The 13,439-nt window shown below is 40.5% G+C and overlaps 1 long non-coding RNA gene across 1 annotated transcript; it reads right to left on the bottom strand.

The window, feature by feature from the left end:
• Positions 1-11,236: 11,236 nt before the first annotated feature.
• Positions 11,237-12,191, bottom strand: LOC149038452 (uncharacterized). Its single transcript, XR_016180632.1, has 2 exons — positions 11,941-12,191; positions 11,237-11,322 (listed from the first exon to the last, which is right to left on the bottom strand). It is a non-coding gene; the product is annotated as an uncharacterized LOC149038452 (long non-coding RNA).
• Between the last annotated feature and the right edge of the window lie 1,248 nt (positions 12,192-13,439).

Consider the following 13,439-nt stretch of genomic DNA (forward strand, 5'->3'; position numbering starts at 1 on the left):
ACTTTTGGGCAGACATAAAAGCTTCGTTCTTCTCTGCCGGAATAGGTGGCTGATCCTTGGAAGTTTCGGGAGGATCAGGTGGAGGGCTTTCCGTTGTGTACTTTGCTTCTTTAGGATTTGGATTGAGTTGACGTCTGTTTCTTCTAACAGTTGCGTTGCTGTCAGTGTCGAGGTAGTAGGAACGTGGCTGTGGTGTTTTGGATACTACTACCGCGTTCTCTTTGCGATCAGGGATGTAAACACGATCGCCTGGCGACAGATTACTGAGCTCTTTAACTGCATGTCGTCGGTTGTACTCTTTCATTTGCTCGGTCTTAATCTTGGCTTCCTTTTCACGCAATGTCGTTAACTCTGGCCATTGCGGTGTTAGTTTAGACGGAGTAGTTGGAAGGGTGGTGCGTAGTCGCCGTCCCATGCATAGTTCGGCTGGGCTGAATCCGTTTTCCAGTGGAGTAGCTCTGTAAGCGAGTAGTGCTTCATACGGATCGTCAGATTTGGTAAGGAGGTTTTTAGTTGTTTGCACCATGCGTTCAGCTTCTCCGTTGCTTTGTGGGTATTTTGGACTGCTTGTAATGTGTGTGAATCCCCATTTTTCTGCAAATTTGGCGAATTCCGCTGAGGAATACTGCGGTCCGTTATCGGAGATCACGGTTTCTGGAATTCCATGGCGCGCGAAAATCGCTTTTAGGTGATTGATTACTTCTTGAGAGGTGGCTTTTCGAAGTACGCCAATCTCGCAATACCGCGAGAAGTAATCTACCACGAGGACAAATTCCTGTCCTTTCCATTCGAATAGATCGGTTCCTACTTTTTGGAATGGACGCTCAGGTAACTGTGTAGGAATCATGGGCTCTGCACGATTAGTTTTCGTCTTGATACAAGTAGGGCATTCCCTGACAAGATCTTCTATCTGCTTGCTGAGATTCGGCCACCAGACACCACTTTTCGCTCTTTCACGGCATTTCTGGATGCCTTGATGACCTGTGTGTATCTTGTCTAATACATCGAGTCTTAACACTGAGGGAATTATGACTCTGTCGTCTTTCATTAGGATTCCCTGCTGAACTGTGATTTCTGCCCTGTACTGCCAGTACGGTTGGAGTGAACAATTCAAGTGATGTTTCTCTGGCCAGCCTTCACTGCATAACAGCTTAAGCTTTGAACAGACTTCGTCTTCGTCCTGATGAAGGCGTATTTCTTGCAAGCGGCGCTCTGTAGTTGGCAGGCATTCTACTATGTGTGAGACATAGAGGTTTAAATCTTCGTTAAGTTTCTTCTCGTCTTTCGTGAGACTTCGGTGAAGTGGTGCTCTTGATAAGGTATCAGCTGTGGTGAGGTCTTTTCCGGGTACATGGACTATTTGGTACGAGTAGCGCATAAGTCGCATCCGGAACCTTTGAATACGTGGTGGCATGTCCTGGAGACATTTTGATCCTAGTAACGGCACCAACGGTTTGTGATCCGTTTCGATAAGGAACTCTTTACCGAGGACAAAGTCGGCAAACTTTTCACAAGCCCAAGTAGTTGCGAGTGCTTCTTTCTCTATCTGAGCGTATCTTTGTTCAGTAGACGTCATAGAGCGCGAAGCGTAGGCGATTGGCTTCTTTGAGTCATCTTCTTGGACTTGTAAGAGGACTGCTCCTAATCCATACGACGACGCGTCTGCAGATATAATAGTTTCTTTATTGGAGCAGTAATGAGCGAGAACTGGCGCTTGAGTCATTTCTTTCTTCAAGCGAGTGAAAGATTCTTCTTGAGCTTGACTCCAGTGCCATTCGTTCTTGCTTGAAAGAAGATCGCGAAGAGGCATAGTCTTCTCCGACAGATTTTCGATGAACTTTTGTTGGTGGTTGATCATTCCCAGGAATCTCCGTAGTTCTGCAACATTTTGCGGTTTCTCCATCTTTTCAATAGCTGCAGTCTTGTCTGGATCGGGGCCTATTCCTTGAGCGCTGAGACTATGGCCCGCGAACTTCAATTGTTTCCTTGAAAATTCGCACTTCTCTGGGTTCAAGGTGATTCTTGCTCTGATCAATCTTGTTAAAACTGCGTCAAGTCGTTCATCATGTTGTTTTTGCGTCTTTCTATGCACGAGGATGTCATCCATAATGCATATGACTCCTTCTAAACCTTCCAGCTCGTTTAGCATTCTCTTTTGGAATCGTTCTGGTGCTGATTTCAAACCGAAGGGGAGTCGCTGAAAACAATATCTGCCAAAGGGAGTCAGAAATGTGGTCAGGAGTTGAGAGTTTTCTGCTAGCTTCTCCTGCCAAAAACCGGAATTTGCGTCAATTTTTGTGAACACTGTGGACTCTCCAATTTCACCTAGCAAGGCTTCAATCTTTGGAAGTGGATACGTTTCACGGCAAACGTTTTCATTGAGCTTTGTCAGATCCACACATATTCGGATTTTCCCGTTTGGTTTAGGTACTGTCACCATTCCAGCGCACCAATTTGTAGGCTTGTCAACCTTTCTGATTACTCCCAACTTCTCCATTCGGGCAAGCTCTTCTTTTACTTTGCTTTTCATTGGTAATGGAACACGTCGTGGGGTCATGATGGCAAACGGTTGAGCGTCTGACTTCAACTTGATTTCATATTCTCCCTCAAGTTCTCCCAGTCCATGGAACAGTTGAGGATATTTCGCTTTAATACTTTCTTCGTAGCTTTGACTTTGGATTTCATTGATTCGAGCCAATAGATTTAGCTTTTGAATCGCTGGCTGCCCCAGAAGAGGCTCTTTTAGGCCTTTAACAACGTAAATATCTTCGGTCACGCACTTTTCTCCCAGGGATAAAGTGTCACGAATTGTCCCTATTACACAGAGACCCTTGTGATCCGCTCCAAAGAGTCTTTTGGAGGTGTAATGTAGTTTTCCTAAGTTGCATTGGCGAAAGACTTCTTCAGGAATAACTGTGACATCTGCGCCGGTATCAATCTTGAAATTTACTTCGGAGTTTCCTATCGATAGATTTGTACGCCATTTCTCCGATGTTTCGATTGTGTTGACGACTTCGTTGACGGTCATTACAGAGATATCATCTTCTTCCGAATCATCATTAACTCTATGGACTTGTTTTGAGGATTTGCAGACCTTGGAATAATGACCCTTTTTGTTGCATGCATTGCAGGTAGCATCTTTGGCTGGGCAACGCTGAGGAGGGTGACCTGGCTGAGCTCCACATCTGTAACACGATGTTTTCTTTGCTTTCGAAGAAACTCCATAATGCTTGGGTTTTGGACTTCGACGTTTGTTTTCTGGAACTTTCCTGTCATGTATTGCCGATATGTCAGCGGCACTTGAGGGGTTTTGAAGAATTTGATCATGATGTTTCGTGATTTCGGCGGATTTAACTTCTTTAATTACCTGATCCAGAGTTAAGTTGTCATTTGCCATCAATCGACGCCTGAGATGAGAATCACGCAAACCAGCAATTATTTGAGTGTGCACCATTTGGTCACGAAGGTCCCCAAAAGAGCAGAGGTCGGCTCTTCTCTGAAGATCTTCAATTAAGGTGAGGACAGATTCTTTGTCTTGCTGAAAGCGTCTTACGAACTGTGTTCTCTCGAAGACTAAAGCAACTTTTCCTTTAAAATGATCTTTGAATTTTTGTTTGACATTCGCGTACTGGATATCTTCACCTGACAGTTTGAAACTATCATAGATGTCGGCGGCATTATTTCCCATTACGTAAATAAGCGTATTGATGCGCACTTTATCTGACAGCTCATCACGTTCCGTAGCTGCTTCAAATAACTCGTAGCGCTTTATCCAGTGGTCCCAATCGTCTGTTTTGGGATCAAACTTAGCCGGAGGAGGAATATTGAAATTTGCTGCGGCCATTTTTACGCTTCCACTTTGTGGGTTATCCGTCTGTAGTGAAGCCGTTGAAGAACTCGGTTTCACTGGGTCTGTGGGTGGTGACGTGACTGGCGTGCTTGATTCCTCGAATATTTCTTCGTTTGGATCTTGAGCGTTTGAATTCATTCACGCGATGTGAAATGAGGTCGGAAACAACTTTCTTTTCCGCTACTTCTTGTTCCTGCTGTAGGATCCCACTTCTGACACCATGTGCGATTATCGGAGGCGAAAGAAAGAGTGGAGTCCAAGTATATGTTTAAAGCTATATATTTAATGAGCAGAGGAGCTCACAAGAGCAGGGCCTGAGGTCAACTGAACTGTTGCATAATCACATTAGGATATTTATAAGTCGAGCGCGGTTGGTAGGTAAGAGGATTAAGGGCTAATCCCACACTTAACGCTGAAGTATCAAAGAGAATTTTTTCGTTCAGAAACGACGATCTTTGTTGAAATCGAAATTTCTTGATACCTGCTGTCAAGCATCCTCCAAAATAGCTCAGCCGTGAAAAATTACTACAGGAAACGTACGTCCACGCAAGCAACAGGATGTCATTAAAGACGACCTTTGCCGTTTATCCAAAGGAACCTACTGAGGGGGGGGGCACATTGGGATTTTCGGCAAGGTGGGGGAGGGGAGGGTATGGCTACACGTAAGGTGGGTTTTTTTTTATCAACGCCACCTCGAAGTTGGTGACCAAGTTGATTCAACATTCCAATTGAATCTCCAAATTTCAGCTCTTGGTTCGTAAATGGAAATGTTAGATTAAGGATTTTCGATGAAACTTTCCAGAGCTATAGCTTTTTGCGACTGCAAAACTGCAATCCTATAGGGGACTTTTGTGCGAATTCCTTTAGACTAGGCTCCATTACCAGCTGCTGGGTCCGCAGAGACCACGCTATAGGTCCTGGGGAGAGCAACTGTTAATTTAAGCAGATACTAGAAGATACGAATGCCAATTGCAAGTCCATGGCCTTTATAAATCCTGTAATGAAATTAGTGTAGTTTACTCTGTATGTTTCACTTGTCACCACTGTATCGGATCGATCAGGGTTTTAATAACTGGGATGTGAAAATGTATCGGTTTTGACAGTTTTGCATGCGGTTTTCGGTTTTGGTCGAATTTTTTTTGCGGTTTTTCGGTTTTGGATGATTTTTTCTACGGTTGTGCGGTTTCTAATAGGCCCCAAAGCCCCCCTCTACTAACGGTTCAGCTCACCATCTTTGGTTCAAATTTCCTCCTTCGATTCTGTACCGCACAAGTGAGACATGACGTCATTTACGGACTGGGGAATCCCCGAAACTTTTCACAAAATAATTTGCATAAGGAAATGTCAATTTAGAAGTCACGCAATCTTTTGTTTACCGTTCGTTCTCAATCGTTAAGGGAATAGTTATGGTCATTTTCAGGTGACGCATCTTTGGGCAATCTTGCTAAAATCTTCAAAGTAACGACCGCTCCTTTTTATTCCTCAAAATTGCCAAGGATCAGTCTTTTGGCCGTAGATAAAGTTGTTCAGACTAAAACTAATAAAGACATCAGACCTACAAGTTTGTTTATTAATTCAAAGCGACACGAACTGTAACTTTAAGTTCAAAATTCGTTTAAACGAAAGGAAATCAATTGTGAATCAAACCAAAAAAAATGAGATACAAAAAAAAACTCATAATAAAACAAATAATTTACAAGCATATACTCGCGACTGATACTTCATGTTCTATGTAAGTTAAACGTTACTGGTTATGATATAAACAATTCATTCTCACGACCACAAGAAATCAACGTAACCTAATACATTCGAGTTAAATCACTAATTAATATAACAGTTTATCTCTTTATTTTCGTACATTAATACAGCCTGTAGAAATGCCAGTAAATTTGATCTCAGCGCTCTCGGAGTCTGTCGAATAAAGCAAAAAATATAAAATGACAAATTCTGTTCTTAATTCATAATTCATTATACGGCCGAATGTCGGAAAGCTCCGTGCTATGCAAGAGAAACTAGAGGGCTTAGACGGAAATGACGTCATGACCGTTTAACGTTTCGACAAGCGAGAATTTTAGATTTTGAAGGTTTCCTGGTTTTGTCATCCAAGCATATAATTTTATGTAACGTCATAGTCTCCAAATTAGACAGAAATTCAACCAATTAACCTCTATGTGTAACTTCTCCCCAAAATATCCAAATATTATGCAGCAAACAGTTAATGAGAATACTTAAACTTATTAGATAAAGTTTGTTATCTTGATCTGACACCAAATTCTCAAAACTAATTTACAAGGAAATGTCTAGCAGCCTGAGGGGAGAATTAACAATCAGATTTTGCGAGTTAGGGGTAAAAGGATATTCATAACCAAAACGAAATTATAATTTTCCAAGCCAAATCACGCTTTTTGATTCTAAAATTATCATTTCTAAATCATTAAGTACCTGTGTGCACTTTCCACATCACTCAATATTTACTTGGCGACCTAGATGTCTAGAAACTAATTTTTCAGAGATAAATTTGTACTCACAATTTATCTAAAACCTCTCTTCGTGTTCTTGAGGCATCTTCGCGGGTCTCTCGTCATTTTCTACGGGCTGCTTCTCAGGCGGGTTATTAAATCCACTCGGTCGTCTTCTTCCTCGCTCTGCTACTCTTTCTTTACTCTTCCACAGCTTTAAGTACAGGATTGTTACGATCCCACCAAGAAATGCACCAAAGAGTGTACCACATAAAAATTTTTCCATCTCTGGCAGGGTTATCGAATGAACCTCGAAAATGAATATTTTATCTACTGCTACTTTCAAACAAAAGAGCCTCGTCAAACAAACCCCTCTAGATACTCGTTCATGACGTCAGGTAACTTGATTCGTTGATTTCAACAGACTTTGGTATTTCTACTACACCAGCCTTCGCCCCAACACATCTGGCACCACTTCAAAGGGGCTGAACGATAGGATTTTATTTTGTTCTTAAAATAGCGGCCTTCTCATGTCACTCACGCCAACACTCTTGAAGCTTATCAATTAGCACATGCTAATTTCCGTGTTTTGTTATCATAGAAGACATAGAAGGGACCGGGGTAATATTTAGCATGATACCTATTTGTTTCCTTTTATTTACATGATAGAATACAAATAACTGACGTTTGAAATCCTCAGGATTGGCTTTGAATGCTTTTACCTCGCATATTAAGTTGTTTTGGTACGTAACAACGCACTCAAACCGAAAACGCCAAATCCGTTGTTTTCTTGAGACAACCAAGTGCGCTAAAAGATTACGATAAAGTTCTTGACAAAAAAAAAAAAAGCGCAACAGAAGAGGTCGTATCGAGAACAGTCAGATCAGAGACTTCAAATGTTATTGGAAAGATTTCTGCTCCTTACATTCTGGACAACGATGACAGATATAAAAATAATATGTAGCCGTGAAATGGCAACAGAGGGCTGTAGCTTTGACAGTTTCCCTCCATCAAATGACACCCCATTACAAAGTTAATTTGATTTAATCCGAGTAAGTGCTGCTCTTTCAAGGAATAGCTTGTTGTGCTGTCTCGACATAAAGCCTCCGGCCAGGTGTAGGGAAGGGGAGCTTGATCATGATGAAATAAGAGTCACACAATTATTTAAGGTTTCTCTCGTTTAATATTTGACGTATGAGGACTCAAACCGCACAAATAACCATAGCAAATCTAGTACGAAAAATACGCCAGTCTTCACATATGGCAATGAAACGACCGAATCGGATACAAGAAGACCGTATGCGGGTTTTTGTTCTTTCTTTATTTAGAGACCACGAGAATGCCAAAAAATGACCTTTACACAAATATGCTTATCGGCACACGTGCTTCTCGCGCGACAGACCAATAAGCGAGCGCTTATTGCAGACTGTTTGCACTGAAGCCACCGCATATATAATCTCACCGATCTTCAACGAACATAAACAATAAAAAAACATGGGAATCCAAATGACCGGAAATGGTCTGACCCTTTGACCACTGTAACATCTTGGATATTTTTACAATTTCATGAAATGCTGTCAACAAGGAAAAAATTACGCCTGGTCAGGTGTAAGGCCATATATGATATGATATTTAATTGAGCCTAGAGCAGAAACAAAACACCAAAAAGTTAACTTTTGACAGGCCATACAGCGCGAAATGTTCACGTTTCCGTCTATAGGTTTGACATTGGAAATAAAATAATACAATAAAAGCCCACCTTATTAGAGCCTTTCTTCATGTTCTTGAGCTCTCTTCTCGAGCCTATCATCATTTTCTTCAGGCAGCTTAGCCGCGGGGTTATTACGATCATCCTGTTCGTCTTTCGCTTCTTTCATCTCCTTATGTCCTCCTCTTAGCTGAGATCCTTCACTCTCCAAAAATTTGAGGAGAAGCCATGCCACGATAACCCCGCTTATGGCACCGCATACTAAACAAATAAGAAGCTTTTTGAAGGACATTTTATCAAGTTCGTCAGATACCAAACTCAAGACTTTCACTACAATTCATCCAGTACCGGACTGAAAAGAAACTGTGTTGATGTAGTGAAGTCAATAAGACCGACAGCCAATAAAAACCGTCGAGCTGCTGTATTGATGTCATTAAGAAAACGGAGGCCAATGACATTTGGCGAAAATACACCACATTCCATTGTTTTATGTACTTATATTGATATTTTAGAGACAAAGGAAGACAAAGGGAATTAATAAAGGAATTAATTAATAAATTAACCAAGGAATCATTGGAGAAGAACGCGCACAACTTGGAACACTCCAGTTCCAAGTTGTGCGCATAACTTGGAGCACACCAGTTCCAAGTTGTGCGCTCCATTTGGGACACTCCATTTCCAAGTTGTGCGCACAACTTGGAACAAGAGTGTTCCAAGTTTTTCTAAATTGGTCACGGTAAAGAGTTTCTAAAGTTAACTCGTCCCGTAGTCTTAATGTATTACCGACTTTGAAGCCATTGTATTTTTCTGCTGTAAGTTGATAATGTTAAATTTCTTCTCGAGCGTCAACCTTTAAACTCCCTGCAGTGATTAAAATGTTACTTCGAGGAAACCACATCACCATCTGTTGTATTAAGAGGGGATTCCCTTGTTGCATGTCATTAGAATAATTGTCTCTTGCTTTAAATGTCACGCTATTCTTTGGCTTCGTCTTGAGTTTCCTTTGCAACTATCTGAATGTCTTTTATAAGCCCGCTGTAGTTGTTCTATTTTGCTTAAGTGACCGAGATCGTCAGGATCAGAATTATATTTGAAGAATTCATTAGAAAATCATAGGAGTCCGTCACCATTTTCCCTTCCCTAAAACGTTAATTTATTTCGCCTGGTCAAGGAAAACGTACCGAGCGCGAGGAACATCATTCACTTTGCCTGATCAAGCAAACCAAATCAAACACGAACAATTAACGAGGCAAACAACGGAGGAGCAGAGCTTTCAGCCGCCATAAAAGTCGCACCAGCAACATCAGAGCCCATATGAAGCTTGTTGGTGATCTGTTCCAGCGAGGGAACGAACAGTATCGTCGCATATTGAGGCCAATGCTCCAAACATACAAATGGCCAGAAGAAAATGAATTACAACACCTCTTTGCTTCCGTCGCTGATACTGGGTCATATAATCCTTTGGAAAGTCATCCATGGAGGGTTTGACGCAATTTTGTGATGACGCCGAGGTTGTTTCTAATTGCACTCTTCGAGTTGTTTTGGTTGCATCAAATTCGACCGAGCGGAACCACGGTGATTTGAATTGATTTCTTCCGTTGTAAACGATGTTATTGACTTATAAAGTAGACGTGGGTACATGAAGCAAGCGAAAAGAACTAGAATTGCAAATCGAGTTAAGACTTTATTTCCTCGCCTCATTTCCTCGCTTCATTTCAACGCGTAAATCGCGTGTTGAGCGAACCGAAAATTTTACAAGTTTACTGATCGATGTTAGTGTGCAGTAACGTTCAACCAGTAAGAGGTGTAAAATTTAACAGGGTGGGAGTACAGATTGTCAGTCTCCAACCATACCATAATTTTTGTCACGCAGCTGTTATAGAGAAAGTTCGTTTTCGTTACTTACGTCACTTGCCGAATCTTTTACGTAAAATAAAACTCTGTGATTATCGTAAAGGATACAATGATTTAATGTATCCTACAATAATTATGCTCTATGAAACGAATACTACACATTAATTAATTTCGCAAGTTTCGCTTGATAAAAAAAATTGCAAAAATAAGCTGACGTGAATGACAAGTGTCATATGAAAATATAATTACGCGAAATTCTTGGTTAGGGTGTGTTTCATGCATTCCACAAAAGTGGAAATTGAACAATTCTCATTATTTTTCTAATTCCAATGATTTTCTCAGTTTATTTTCTTTTGTTTTCTCGTGAACAGGAAAGTAATAAGTCATTTGCGGGTTTTCCTTGTGCAGTTCGGATTCCGTTCGTCCTTTATCCTGCTTTCCCTGCAAACCTTCCCTATTTGTCATTTCTCAACCACTCTCTAAATCAATGATAAGACCCCCCACCCCTCTCCCCAAAGGTTCATGGAATCAAGTAACAAGGGCAAAATAGATAAAGCTGAAGTAATAGGAGGTTGAAAAGGTCAATTTGTCAACAACTTTTGTCGCCGATGGTAGGTTAATAGCACTCAATTTTCCATTTATTCACAAAAATTGTTTATCAATTTTCCCATAGTCGCCAAATTTTGTTTTCATTGAACGCTTTTCTGGTAGGGAAAGGTTCATCTCCTAGGTTATCAAGGAAAGCGAGACCTATTGTTAATGATATTATAATGTCAAAATATCTTCATTTCATTTTGTACTCTGTATTACATTGAGTACTTTATAATTATGTCATTACCTATACGGGTTTTTCCAACATGCATGTCTTGATAAAAGCATTGTTATAACTAAATGCACAATCCTGTCAAGTGTAGAGTTCTATCTTAACTTGACCTTAAGGGAATAGTTATGGTCATTTTCAGGTGACACATCTTTGGGCAATCTTGCTAAAATCTTCAAAGTAACGACCGCTCCTATTTATTCCTCAAAATTGCCAAGGATCAGTCTTTTGGCCACAGATAAAGTTGTTCAGACTAAAACTAATAAGGACATCAGACCTACTAGTTTGTTTATTAATTCAAAGCGACACGAACTGTAACTTTAAGTTCAAAATTCGTTTAAACGAAAGGAAATCAATCGTAAAACAAACCAAAAAAATGAGATACAAAAAAAACTCCTAATAAAACAAATAATTTACAAGCATATACTCGCGACTGATACTTCATGTTCTATGTAAGTTCAACGTTACTGGTCATGATATAAACAATTCATTCTCACGACCACATGAAATCAACGTAACCTAATACATTCGAGTTAAATCACAAATTAATATAACAGTTTATCTCTTTATTTTCGTACATTAAAACAGCCTGTAGAAATGCCAGGAAATTTGATCTCAGCGCTCCCGGTATCTGTCGAATAAAGCAAAAAATATAAAATGACAAATTCTGTTCTTAATTCATAATTCATTATACGGCCGAATGTCGGAAAGCTCCGTGCTATGCAAGAGAAACTAGAGGGCTTAGGCGGAAATGACGTCATGACCGTTTAACGTTTCGACAAGCGAGAATTTTTTAGATTTTGAAAGTCCTTTTATTTTGCTCCCTAAGCATATAATTTTATGTAACGTCATAGTCTCAAAATTAGACAGAGATTCAACCAATTAACCTCTATGTGTAACTTCTCCCTAAAATATCCAAACATTATGCAGCAAACAGTTAATGAGAATACTTAAACTTATTAGATAAAGCTTGTTATCTTGATCTGACACCAAATTCTCAAAACCAATTTACAAGGAAATGTCAAGCAGCCTGAGGGGAGAATTAACTATCAGATTTTGTGAGTTCGGGGTGAAAGGAAATTCATAACCAAAACGAAATTATAATTTACTAGCCAAACCACGCTTTTTGATTCTAAAATTATCATTTCTAAATCATTAAGTACCTGTGTGCACTTTCCACATCACTCAATATTTACTTGGCGGCCTAAATGTTTAGAAACTAATTTTTCAGAGATAAATCTGTACTCACATTTGATCTAAAACCTCTCTTCGTGTTCTTGAGGCATCTTCGCGGTTCTCTCGTCATTTTCTAAAGGCTGCTTCTCAGGCGGGTTATTAAATCCACTCAGTCGTCTTCTTCCTCGCTCTGCTACTCTTTCTTTACTCTTCCACAGCTTCAAGTACAGGATTGTCACAATCCCACCAAGAAATGCACCAAAGAGTGCACTACATAAAAGTTCTTCCATCTCTGACAGGGTTATCGAATGAACCTCGAAAATGAATAGGGATTTTATCTACGGCGGCTCCACACACGCGCGTCGTTAACAGCGCAAGCAACTGGTAGACACCTCCGTGTTTGGATCAATATCAGTAACACCTACCCCTCCCTACCTAACCCAACAACAGTCAATTGATTGCAAGTTAGGGTTAATGTTGGGTTAGGGGAGGGGTAGATAAGGGAACTTTATCACGTTAAAAAAGATATCAGGACTTTCCTGAGTTATTTGAATGTAGATCGGGGTGTGTATGGGTCTACTTCCGGTATTTCTGCCCACGCAATCTTTTGTTTTATCGTAACTTAATCTCCTGTCATTATTGAAGTTGGCAAAGACCTATTTCCTTTTTCGGTGAATATTTTTGTCCAACTAAACTACTAAGAAGCTTTTTGGGGGCAACTTTATCAAGTTCGTCGGACACCAGTGCAAGTCGATTCAACTCAAAACTTTCATTACTTTTCATCGAGAACCGGACTGAAAAAAACCGTGTTGCTGTAGTGAAGTCAGTAAGACCGACAGCCAATAGAAAACGTTGAGTTGTTGTATTAACGTCAGTGAGAAAACGAGAGCTAATGACATTTGGCGAAGAGAGAAAGGAAACACTAGAGAAAAGAACGCGTGACGGACAGGAATACGCAACCGAGCTGCAATTATTTTAAAAGAAACTGGAGGACTTTCGGCTAACGCTCGGAATTTCAGCCTTTTAACTCTAAGCGATATTATTCACTTTGCCTGATCAAGTAAACCAAATCACGCACGAATAATGTTATTAACTTAGCTTTCAATTGATCGCGGAAACAAATCACGCGCGAATCATAAGAGGTACCTAAATGTTTACAATCACTTTGAGGCAGAGCTTCCAGCCGCCATAAAAGTCACACCAGCAATTCAACATCAGAGCCCACGTGAGGCTTTCTCGTGATCTGTTCCAGCGAGGGAACGAAGTGATCGTCGCATACTGAGGCCAGTGCTCCAAACATATAAATGGCCAGTAGACGATGAATTACAACACCTCCTTGCTTTAGTCGCTGATACTGGGTCATAAAGTCGTTTGGAAAGTCGTCTATGGAGAGTTTGACGCAATTTTCTGATGACGCCGAGATTATTTCGAATTGCACTTTCGAGTTGTTTCGGTTGCATCAAATTCGACCGATCGGATCTGTCGAACGGAACCACGATGACCTGAATTGATTTCTTCCGTTGTAAACGATGTTATTGACCCATAAAGTAGACTTGGGTACATGAAACAAGC

Source organism: Pocillopora damicornis, chromosome 10 (assembly GCF_964200805.1).
Source record: "Pocillopora damicornis chromosome 10, jaPocDami1.2, whole genome shotgun sequence".
In the NCBI taxonomy this organism is placed as follows: domain Eukaryota; kingdom Metazoa; phylum Cnidaria; class Anthozoa; order Scleractinia; family Pocilloporidae; genus Pocillopora; species Pocillopora damicornis.